The sequence below is a fragment of the Drosophila yakuba genome, unplaced genomic scaffold (assembly GCF_016746365.2).
Source record: "Drosophila yakuba strain Tai18E2 unplaced genomic scaffold, Prin_Dyak_Tai18E2_2.1 Segkk5_quiver_pilon_scaf, whole genome shotgun sequence".
Lineage (NCBI taxonomy): Eukaryota > Metazoa > Arthropoda > Insecta > Diptera > Drosophilidae > Drosophila > Drosophila yakuba.
Window position 1 is genome coordinate 999876 of NW_025048824.1, and position 11993 is coordinate 1011868.

Consider the following 11993-nt stretch of genomic DNA (forward strand, 5'->3'; position numbering starts at 1 on the left):
CATACTCATAAGGAACCGTATGGAGCACCACTTTTACAAAGAGTTTGCTGAAAATCATCTTCAGGCCACATCTATCAACATACAGCTGGAGAACAACACTCACCTCACACCAGATGTATACTGCCCTCCCCGTTTCACAGTATTGGAAGATCAATTCCTGGATTCCTTCCAAGCAATAGGCCACACATCATTGCAGCAGGCGACTACAAAGCTAAACATACTCACTGGGGATCGTGACTTGTGAATCCAAAAGGAAAACAGCTTTATAAGACTATAATAAAAGCCACTAATAAACTTAACCATGTTTCTTCTGGGAGTGCTACATACTGGCCATCAGATGGCCACGTGGAACGCCATTGGCGTTTTACAGCGCAAACTTGAGCTAGCTCAATTCTTACATGAGAAGCATATCGACGTAATGCTTCTTTCGGAAACTCATCTCACACCACTTCTATGGTACAAATCATTCCGACGGAAAAGCACACGGTGGGACCGCCATACTCATAAGGAACCGTATGGAGCACCACTTTTACAAAGAGTTTGCTGAAAATCATCTTCAGGCCACATCTATCAACATACAGCTGGAGAACAACACTCACCTCACACCAGCCGTATACTGCCCTCCCCGTTTCACAGTATTGGAAGATCAATTCCTGGATTCCTTTCAAGCAATAGGCCACACATCATTGCAGCAGGCGACTACAAAGCTAAACATACTCACTGGGGATCGTGACTTGTGAATCCAAAAGGAAAACAGCTTTATAAGACTATAATAAAAGCCACTAATAAACTTAACCATGTTTCTTCTGGGAGTGCTACATACTGGCCATCAGACCTCTATAAGCTGCCTGAGCTGATCGACTTCGTAGTTACGAAAAATATTTCCCGCAGTTTGGTTAAAGCTGAATGTCTGCCAGATCTGTCATCTGAAACAAATTGGCTCAGGTATATAAAATATTTAAGTTCACACATTGAGCTAAACCCAAAATCAATACTGAATCTGATATAGAAAGTTGGGCGAGTACACATTTGCCTCACACCTAAAAAATGTATTCTCACCCGTAAACTGCCACCAGCAACACAAGTCATTAAAATAATCAAAGACAATCTCATCCCGAAAAAATCCCCCGTCTGTGACCTTATAACACTGAAAATGATCTTCGAGCTGCCACACTCTGCAGTTCGCTACATAACCCAGCTCTTTAATGCCATCACCAAACATGGTTACGTTCCACAACGATGGAAGAGATCGTTTATCATAATGATTCCAAAGCCTGGTAAGGACCACACAGTCCCTTCATTTTACAGACCAATAAGTCTACTCTCATGCATTTCGAAACTATTCCAAAAATGCCTACTGATCCGACTTAATCTACATCTGAGAACCCACAACAGTATTTTTATACGAATCCCAAGCATTCGAAAAAGTCTGGTTTGACGGCATAATGCATAAGGTTAAAACAGCCTTACCCGAAAGCACACTTTAACTTCTAAAGTCTTACGTCTATGACAGAAAGTTTGCAGTACGGTGCAACACTGCCACCTCCACTGATCATAAAATTGTGGCTGGAGTCCCCCAAGGCAGCGTTCTTGGGCCAACCTTATACCTCATCTACACAGCCGACCTCCCTACAAATAGTCGCTTAACGGTAATCACATTTGCCGACGATACAGCTATCCTTAGCCGTTCAAGGTCTCCAATCCAAGCTACAGCTCAGCTGGCATTGCACGTCATCGACATTGAGAAGTGGCTCTCTGACTGGCAAATAAAAGTAAACGAGCAAAAATGCAAGCACGTGACGTTTACGCTAAATAGACAAGATTGCCCACCACTCTTGTTGAAGAACATACCATTCCCAAAAGCAGATGACGTAGCGTACCTAGGAGTCCAATTTGACAGAAGACTTACATGGCGCCGGCACATTGAAGCCAAAAAAACTCAACTTAAACTCAAAGCCAACAGCTTACACATTGCGCATTAACTCTAGTTCTCTGCTCAGCATAGATCACAAGGTCCAACTCTACAATTCTGTATTGAAACCTATCTGGACCTATGGCTCACAGATATGGGGCAAAGCCAGCAACAGCAATATTGACATCATACAGCGAGCACAATCAAATATTCTGAGAACCATCACTGGGGCACCGTGGTACGTTCGGAACGAAAACATAGAAAGTGACTTAAATATCCCACCAGTTATCACTGCAATTACGGAACTTAAGGATAAATACTAGCTTTACTCGCACCCCAACCGCCTAGCGAGAGGTCTAACCCAGCTCAGCAGGCGTTCCCGTCTCCGGCGAAAGAACCTACCAACCCACCGAAGAAATGTTTAGGGCCGTATAACCATAGAACACTTGGAAAATTAATACAACTGTTTAGAACTTTTATAGTTAGGATTTTTAAACTTATTGTTAGTTCTTATACAAGAAGATTCAATAAATAAAAGCAAAGTATAATAAAAAAAAAAAACCTATGTTCCAATTCGGAGACTTTCCTCGTCCCGAACGTCACAACGTAACGATCTTGCTCCTTGCTGACTATCACGGCTGTAGCTCTCTTGCTGATTTCTATGCTTCGCGTTCACTTGTGTCCTCGTTCTCCTTGACTGTCCAGCTTCCAGCGTTCGGCCAGCTTAGAGTGGCCTCCTTTAACGGTTATTCCATTATGCCTCCAGTATCCGGAGTCAATAAATCTCATTTTTCATAATTTAATACTTACAATTTTAGATGTAAGTCTATCCAATAAGTCCAGGACATGAAGGACATGACACCCGAATGTTAGAATTAATTAGACTACCCGCAACAAAACGTAACGAGCAAGTATATTTTTCTTGCCCGCTGCCCGACACAAAAAACCAAGCCGCGATACATCAATACACTTATCGATCACACCACGTCCGATAATCGGAGGCCCCGCTTGAGGCAAGCGTGGTCGAAGTGCGATCACTAGATTGGCTCTTTGATTCCGAGTCGCGAGGAAGCAGGACGTGCTTTGTTGGCCACGCGCAGAAATCGACCGCGAAGAAAAAGAAACGCTGAACCACATGTGCGAGCAGTGACACGTTACCACGAGTGTAGCAAGAGGAGCCGTCAAGGCTTACCCCAAAAAGAAAACGCTTTAATAGGCACGTAAGCCGACAAACCCCATTCCCTCGGGCAGCAGCCAGGGAAAACCATTCATCTCCCGTTTACCAATAAAGACGCAAGTTCTTAGTATTAACTACGACGCATTTTCTTTCCGTTATTTCCTTTTGCGGCATTAGCACCGTTAACCTAATTCCCGTTCCCCCTTTCCCGAATTAGAGCATCCCGGTGCGGTCGCGGGGACTTCCACGGTTTTGGTCTTCCTTCCGTGCCACAAATCACGACGCAGTTCCTCATTCACTCCTTCCCCTTTGCCACTTGCATGATTTTTTTCCGTAACAGTAGCGACCCCGCCCGTAGCTTCCGAGAACAACCGGAGTAGTCCCTTCCTGAAGCCTCCAAGCCCAGCCGGAAAGGTAATCCGCCCAGTAGCTTCTGCGCCCAGTAGCTTTTGCGCCCAGACAGAGGATTAGACCAATCGGCAATCGGCCCTTTATCTCTCACTATACAAATTCCTAACTACAGGTTCCACCCTTCTATACAAATTTTCTTGTATAGGTTCTTTGGCCGCGACTGAGATCTAACCCTGGCCAGAGAACTTCATTACAGGTTATATATACATCATATAGCCCTTTTTAAAGCTCACGGCCAAAGCCTTCCCAAATATCTCGACCGGATAAAAATGTTTCCTTCTTATTCTTTCACCTCGTGGCTTATAAATTGTAAAGACAAAGTGTACAGATACAATAAATTGTGATCGTGTATTAATAAATTTAAGCCTCTACCGATTTTTTATAAATTTTCCTAATTATTTGACAGCCGATATAAAGGTATTTGTTTTGGTATAAATGGTATGCTAGATTAGTAACAGGCAGAAGGAAGCGTGTCCGACCATATAAAGTATATAGTGACATATCCATAAGTGCCTAAGCTTAAGAACATGCCTACACACTAATACACTTACAACATGTACACACAAAGACACCCTACACTACTCTGGATGTACCCAACAGATACCAGATCCCTGATAAGTCACCCACTGGTAGACTAAACATCCGTTCTCTAATTTAAACAATCTATGCTTAATCCCTCGCATCATCGTTGCGTTCCCACGTTCAAAGCTCGGACTCGCGATCCCGAAAAACAGAAGTATTAGATTTCAATAAACAAAATTATAAGAATCTAAGAGCACTTGTATCCAAGAGCGAATGCACTTAAATCCAAGAGAAAGGCAAAGACAATTAAAGTTAGCAACTTCAAAGCTTTCTCTCTTCATTTAATCAGAACCCTTAAGTCTAAAGTCCATATAAGAAAAGCTCGAAACCGAGGCTTGAACGTCAATCAAATCAGAGTAATTATCAGAGTTCAGTTTAAGCCCTAATTATAATCGGTCGGTGTTCTTCTCAACTAAAAATATTGTAATCATTCAATAAAATAAAATTCTATTTTTTTTACATATGAGTATTGCGGTTATTCAATTGGCGCAGTCGGTAGGATCTCGTGCGGTCGGAAACAAAATTAATTAAAATTTTTAATTCCGTAACTTTAAAGAAAAACAAGAGAGAACGCTATAGTCGAGTTCCCCGACTATCTGATGCCCGATACTCAGCTGGTGGAAGTGCAAAGGAGAGTCTTCAACACTAACAGTTTTGGATTATGTTTGACAAGTTAACATTAGAAAGCGATCCTGTAGATAAATCAAATTACACTGAAATAATAAAAAGAACTGTTAAATCTGTAATAGATCGAAAATTGCCGGATAGAATTTATATGTCATTGGCACGCAAAGATATTGATACTATTTATAAATTAAAACAAGCTTCAATGGAGCTAGGCCTCTATGACGCCAGTCCAGAAAATCAGCGGTCTAATAGATCAGAAGGGAACAGACGCAGGAACAGGGGAAATCATAGTCAAAGCAATAATCAAAGATATTACAATAATAGAAATTACAATTACAGCAATTATTATCCTAGAACAAATCAGAATTATAATACGCAACCCCAAAACTCCGTCTGTTCAGAAATTCTATATCCACAAATTTTCCGACAATTATGATTTCGTGTTAGGTCGAAAGTTTCTAGAGGATACGAAAGCTAAGATAAATTATGATAACGAGACGGTAACTCTAGGTTCAAGAACCTTTAAGTTTGTGTATGGAGAAAAGAAGGGCGAGACCGCATCTAAATGCCTCGACCCACAGCAAAAGGATGATTCTTCTCCAGTGTAGGAAATCAATCCAAAGATGCAATAGGTTAAGACCGCACCTAAGTGCCTTAAACCAAAGCATCAACAACAGAAGAAGGAGACCGCATTACCAAAATGCCTCAATTCAAAAGTTGTTAGTGACACAGTGGACAATGATGTAACACATCTCGATCCCATGTCCGTTGACAACGATATAGTCAACTTCGCGATCAACAATGAGTCACGCGAATGTAACGAGTTCAGACTCGAACACCTAAATGTAGACGAAATTGAATGTTTAAAGAAAGTTCTATATGAATATAGAGACATTCAGTACAAGGAAGGCGAAAATTTTACCTTCACCAGTACTATTAAACATGTCATCCAGACCCAGCATAAGGATCCAGTTTACCGTATAACCCTATAAGTACCCCAAAGTGTTGACCAAGAAGTCAACAAAAAATTAAAGAAATGATAGAACAAGGGATCGTTCGAAAATCGAAGTTTCCTTTATTGTTCTCCTATTTGGGTGATCCCCAAGAAGGCAGACGACTCTGGGAAACAAAAATTTAGGTTGGTAGTTGATTACAGGAATCTAAACGAGATAACTGTTAATGACAAATTCCCCATTCCTCGAATGGATAAGATATTGGATAAATTGGGTAGATGCCAATATTTTACCACCATGGATCTAGCTAAGGGTTTTCACCAAATGCAGATGGAAGAAAAATTCTATTGCAAAAACCGCTTTTTCAACTAAGCATGGGCATAACGAATATACACGTATGCCTTTTGGCCTAAAGAACGCTCCAGCCACTTTTCAGAGATGTATGAATAATCTTTTGGATGATTTGATCTACAAAAATTGTTTACAACACAAATTCTCCGTTACCTAAGAGCCCTAAACAGATAAAATAATTGTTGGGATTATGTGGGTTCTATCGCAAATTCATTCCTAACTTTGCCAAGATAGTTAAACCCATGACCCTGAAACAAAACAAAGGTGCTGTAATAGATATCAAATGTAAAGACTACATCAAATCATTTGAAAGACTAAAGATTTTGATAACTTCAGATCCTATATTAATCTACCCCGATTTTTCAAAGCCCTTTTCTCTAACAACTGACGCCAGTAATGTAGCTATTGGTGCAGTGCTATCACAGAACCATAAGCCCGTTTTTTATGCCAGCAGAACGCTAAACGAACACGAAATCAACTATGCTACCATTGAAAAAGAATTGTTAGATATAGTTTGGGCGACAAAATATTTCAGGTTATACTTATTCGGCAGGCCATTTGAAATAATGAGTGATCACACGCCATTGGTATGGCTCAATAATATCAAAGAGCCGAACATGAAATTACAAAGGTGGAAAATCAAACTTAACGAATTCGATTATAAAATAAAATATCATCCAGGCAAAGAAAACTATGTCGCGGATGCTCTTTCCCGCACAAAGATAGAATAAGTCATAGTTGGCGAAGTTGCAAACAGGGAAGGCGCAACTATACATAGTGCTAATGAAGATAATTTAAATTATATAGCCATATCGGAGAGACCAATCAATTTCTTCTCCAGACAAATAGAGAAAAAGGCGACAGTGACACAACAAGTCTAAGCCACTACTTTCAAAAACTAAAGATTAAAATAATCTATAAAAAAATGGCACTTGAACTCGCCAAAACCCTCATTAAGGAATATGTGTGCACCAAAAAAACCGCAATGATAAGGATTTTCTAATCTTCCAGAGGGCATTTTCCAAAATCATTAGCCCTAACAATTTTACGAAACTATTGAGAAGCTAATTGATATACTAACTTATGCGGAATTTAAGGATTTAATCCTAAAGAGACATAAGGAAGTTTTACATCCAGGTTTAGAAAAAAAACCATTTATTAAATAAATTAGTTTAAAGAAAAAAACTATTACCCAGATAGTCAAAAACTAATTCAAAATATTATTAATGAATGGGAAATCTGTAATCTGGCAAAAACAAAACATCGAGACACAAAATTGACATATGAAACAACACCAGAAATATTTAACACAAGGGAAAAATACGTGATAGATTTTTATCTCACGGGTAACCAGATCTTCCTATCTTGTATTGATATTTATTCAAAATTTGCCTCACTAGTTGAAGTAAAAAGTAGAGATTGGCTAGAAGCGAAAAGAGCCATTACTAAAATATTCTATGATATGGGAAAGCCACAGGAAATTAAAGCGGACAAAGACTCAGCTTTTATGTGCACAGCTTTGCAAAATTGGTTAAGATCCGAAGGCGTATAACTTTCTGTAACAACCAGCAAAAATGGTGTATCTGATATAGAAAGATTTCACAAGACCGTAAATGAAAAGCTGAGAATCATCGGTAGTGAACAAAATATCGAAGATAGATTTACAAGGTTCGAAACAGTCTTATACGGGTATAATCTTAAAACTAAACATAATAGTACAAAACGATCTCCGGCAGACATTTTTCTATATGCAGTCAGCCCAGACTTTAACGTACAACAAAACAAAATCCATAAGATCGAATATCTTAATAAGAATAGACATGATTTTGAAGTTGATATAAAATATAGACAGGCTCCACTCGTAAAGAGTAAACTCACCAACCCATTTAAAAAGACAGGAAGAATTGAACAAGTAGACAGTAAACATTTTGAGGAAACAAACCGCGGCTGGAAAATCGTTCAGTATAAATCAAAATTCTAGAAACAAAAAAAGATTAATAAGAGCAAATACGATAATTTCAGACCAGCCGGAGAAGCGCCAAGTACGCAATATATTTCTAATAATGCATAGTTGCATGATACCACTTATTACTATGGTCAAATGCAGCAACATCGAAGTAAACCCAATAAGTGCGAAAAATGGATACCTTATATTCCAAACCGGAACGATGGAAATTCCAACCAGCTACGAATACCACTATTTGAGTATAAACATAACAAAGACAATGCTTATGTTCGAAAATCTAGTAACTAAAGCAAATGACTATCCCAATGTACCTCAGATACAATATTTAGTCGATAAACTAAAACGGGAAATAAATGGATTAAGAATTATTAACAGAAGCAAAAGACGTCTTTTGAATGTAGTAGGGAAGGCATAAAAATACTTAATTGGTACATTAGATGAAGACGACAGGGACGAGGTCGAGGAAAAAAAAAATAACATGTCCAAATACTCCGTAAAAGCCTATGATCTAAACATGGTTATCGACGTTATTAACAGCGGTATAGACATAATTAATAGGCTCAAGGTGGAAAAAGAACCGAACCAACCAATTTGCGATACTGATATTCAACCTGCAGCAGTTTTCAGAACACAGAGAATATCGACTTTGGTATGCAATTAACCAGATTAGGAATCTTTAACCCAAAACTACTAAAACACGATTATTTGAAACACGTAAATTCGGAGAAAATGCTAAAAATGAAAACATCAACTTGGCTTAAGACCGACACAAACATAACTTTGATTATATCCCACGTTCCTAGCGAGGTCACTAAAGTTCCGATATTTCAAATAGTTCCGTACCCAGATGAACATAACTATATTCTAACCGAGCAAATATTCGTTAAATTTTATATATTCAATAACCAAGTATTTCATAAAGAAACGGATAAATTAATATTTGACAAATGTATTCTTGGACTAATTAAACAAAACAAACTCAGTGCAAATACATTAACCCGATAGAAACTTTCAAATAAATTATATAGAACCAAATATACTTTTAACATGGAATATTCCTGAAACACTTGTCAACCAAGACTGTACAAACAAGAAAATATTAATATCAGAAAAAAACATTATTAAAATTAAAAATTGTACCATGCAAATAGATGAATTCCTAATTTCTAATAATGTAGCAGATTTTACACAACCGATTTATATCACCAACAATGTTACACGTTTAGAACCAATAAATCACTAAGAAACAAGAGAAATGATAAAATTGCATGTAAAACACTAGACCTTTTTTCAAACTATATGCATTACAACTTTTTTCATCATGAGAATTAGTTTGACTCTGTATTTAGCATATAAGTTTAAAAATATACCTAAGAAAATTATTGTTAAATATTGTAAACAAAAAGAAGAACATCCGCACAGCGAAACTAATGTCAAGGAAAATATTCAACCAGAAAACAATGTTATGATATATCCAAATTTAACGACCTGAGGACAGGCAAAATTTAATGATAGGGGGAGTGACATATCCATAAGTCACTTAAGAACATGCCTACCAAATGATACACATACAACATGTACACCCAAACACACCCACACACCCTACACTACTCTGGATGTACCCAATGGATACCAGATAAGTCACCCACTGGTAGACTAAACATCCGTTGCCTAATTTAAGCACTCCATGCTTAAGCAATAATCGTCACGTTCCCACGTTAAAATAACGGATACAAAGACGGTCCTGGCGATGGCATTCAAGGACCACAGGCCCTACATAACACTTATAAGACAACTGGAGGATACATCATACCCCAGAAGCATCTGTAAGTTCATCGAGAAGCTCGAATCACAATATTGGATTATGTTTGACAAGTTAGAATTAGAAAGCGACCCTGTCGATAAATCAAATTACACTGAAATGTTAAAAAGAACTGTTAAATCCGTAATAGACCAAAAATTACGGGATATAATTTATATGTCATTGGCACGCGAAGAATCGATACTATTTATAAATTAACTATTGAGATGTACCACGAAGCTAATTGATATACTAACTAATGCGGAATTTAAAGATTTAATTCTAAAGAAACATAAGGAACTCTTACATCCAGGTATAGAAAAAACCATTAATTGGTTTAAAGAAAAATACTATTACCCGGTTAGTCAAATGCTAATTTAAAATATTATCAATGAATGTGAAATCTGGCAAAAACAGAACATCGATTGACATTTGAAACAACACCAGAAATATTTAACACAGGGGAAAAATACGTGACAGATTTTTATCTAACGGGTAACCGGATCTTCCTATCTTGTATTGGTATTTATTCAAAATTTGCCTCACTAGTTGAAGTAAAAAGTAGAGATTGGCTAGAAGCGAAAGGAGCCATTACTAAAATATTCTATGATATGGGAAAGCCACAGGAAATTAAAGCGGACAAAGACTCAGCTTTTATGTGCACAGCTTTGCAAAATTGGTTAAGATCCGAAGGCGTATAACTTTCTGTAACAACCAGCAAAAATGGTGTATCTGATATAGAAAGATTTCACAAGACCGTAAATGAAAAGCTGAGAATCATCGGTAGTGAACAAAATATCGAAGATAGGTTTACAAGGTTCGATAAGATCGAATATCTTAATAAAAATAGGCATGATTTTGAAGTTGATATAAAATATAAACCGGCTATAGACAGGAAGAATTGAACAAGTAGACAGTAAACATTTTAAGGAAACAAACCGCGGCAGGAAAATCGTTCATTATAAATCAAAATTCAAGAAACAAAAAAAGATTAATAAGAGCAAATACGATAATTCTAGACCAACCAGAGAAGCGCAAAGTACGCAATATATTTATAATAATGCTTAGTTGCATGTTATCACTTATCACTATGGTCAAAGTTCCGATATTTCAAATAGTTCCGTACCCAGATGAACATAACTATATTCTAACCGAGCAAATATTCGATAAATTTTATATATTCAATAACCAAGTATTTCATAAAAATACAGATAAATTACGAGGGTCGTTTGATAAGTCCGTGACTTTTTGTATTTGCCGCGCACCTGCTCTAAATACAACACTGCTCCTGTCAGCAGTTATCGATTAACAGCTGACTGTAAAATTTTGAGAAAGCTGCGTTTTTTGGTTTGCGTTTTATAGGCATTGAAAGCAGACGATCTCGTGAATTTTAACGAAAATGGAAAAAAGTGAATTTCGTGTGCTAATTAAGCATTATTTTTGCGTAAAAAATCCATCACCGAAACCAAGGAAAGACTTGATAAATATTATGGGACTCTGCACCATCAATTTCAATGGTTAAGAAATGGTTTACTGAGTTCCGTTGTGGTCGTACCAGTACAAGTGATGCCGAACGTTCAGGTCGCCCAAAAGAGGTCGTCATGCCAGAAATCGTCGACAAAATCCATGGAATGATATTGGATGATCGGAGAATGAAAGTGCGTGAGGTAGCTGAGGCTGTAGGCATCTCAACTGAACGGGTACATCACATTTTACATGAATATTTGGACATGAAAAAGCTTTCCGCGCGATGGGTGCCGCGATTGCTCACACACGACCATAAGCGCAACCGTGTGACCATTTCAAAGGAGTGTTTGGCGATGTTCAACCGCAATCCAAACGAATTTTTGCGCCGTTTCGTTACCGTAGACGAAACATGGATCCACCACACCACACCAGAGACCAAAGAACAATCAAGACAGTGGGTTTCTCCGGGTGAACGTGCACCAAAGAAGGCCAAGGTGGGTCTGTCGGCCAACAAGGTCATGGCCACAGTTTTTTGGGATGCACAAGGTATCATTCACATCGATTACCTTGAAAAGGGTAAAACGATCACCGGCGAATATTATTCAGAGCTTTTGACAGATTCGATATTGATTTGAAGCAGAAACGACCGCATTTGGCGAAAAAAAAAGTGCTGTTCCATCAGGACAATGCACGGGTGCACACGTGTGTAGTCAGCATGGCAAAATTCATAAATTGGGCTACGAACT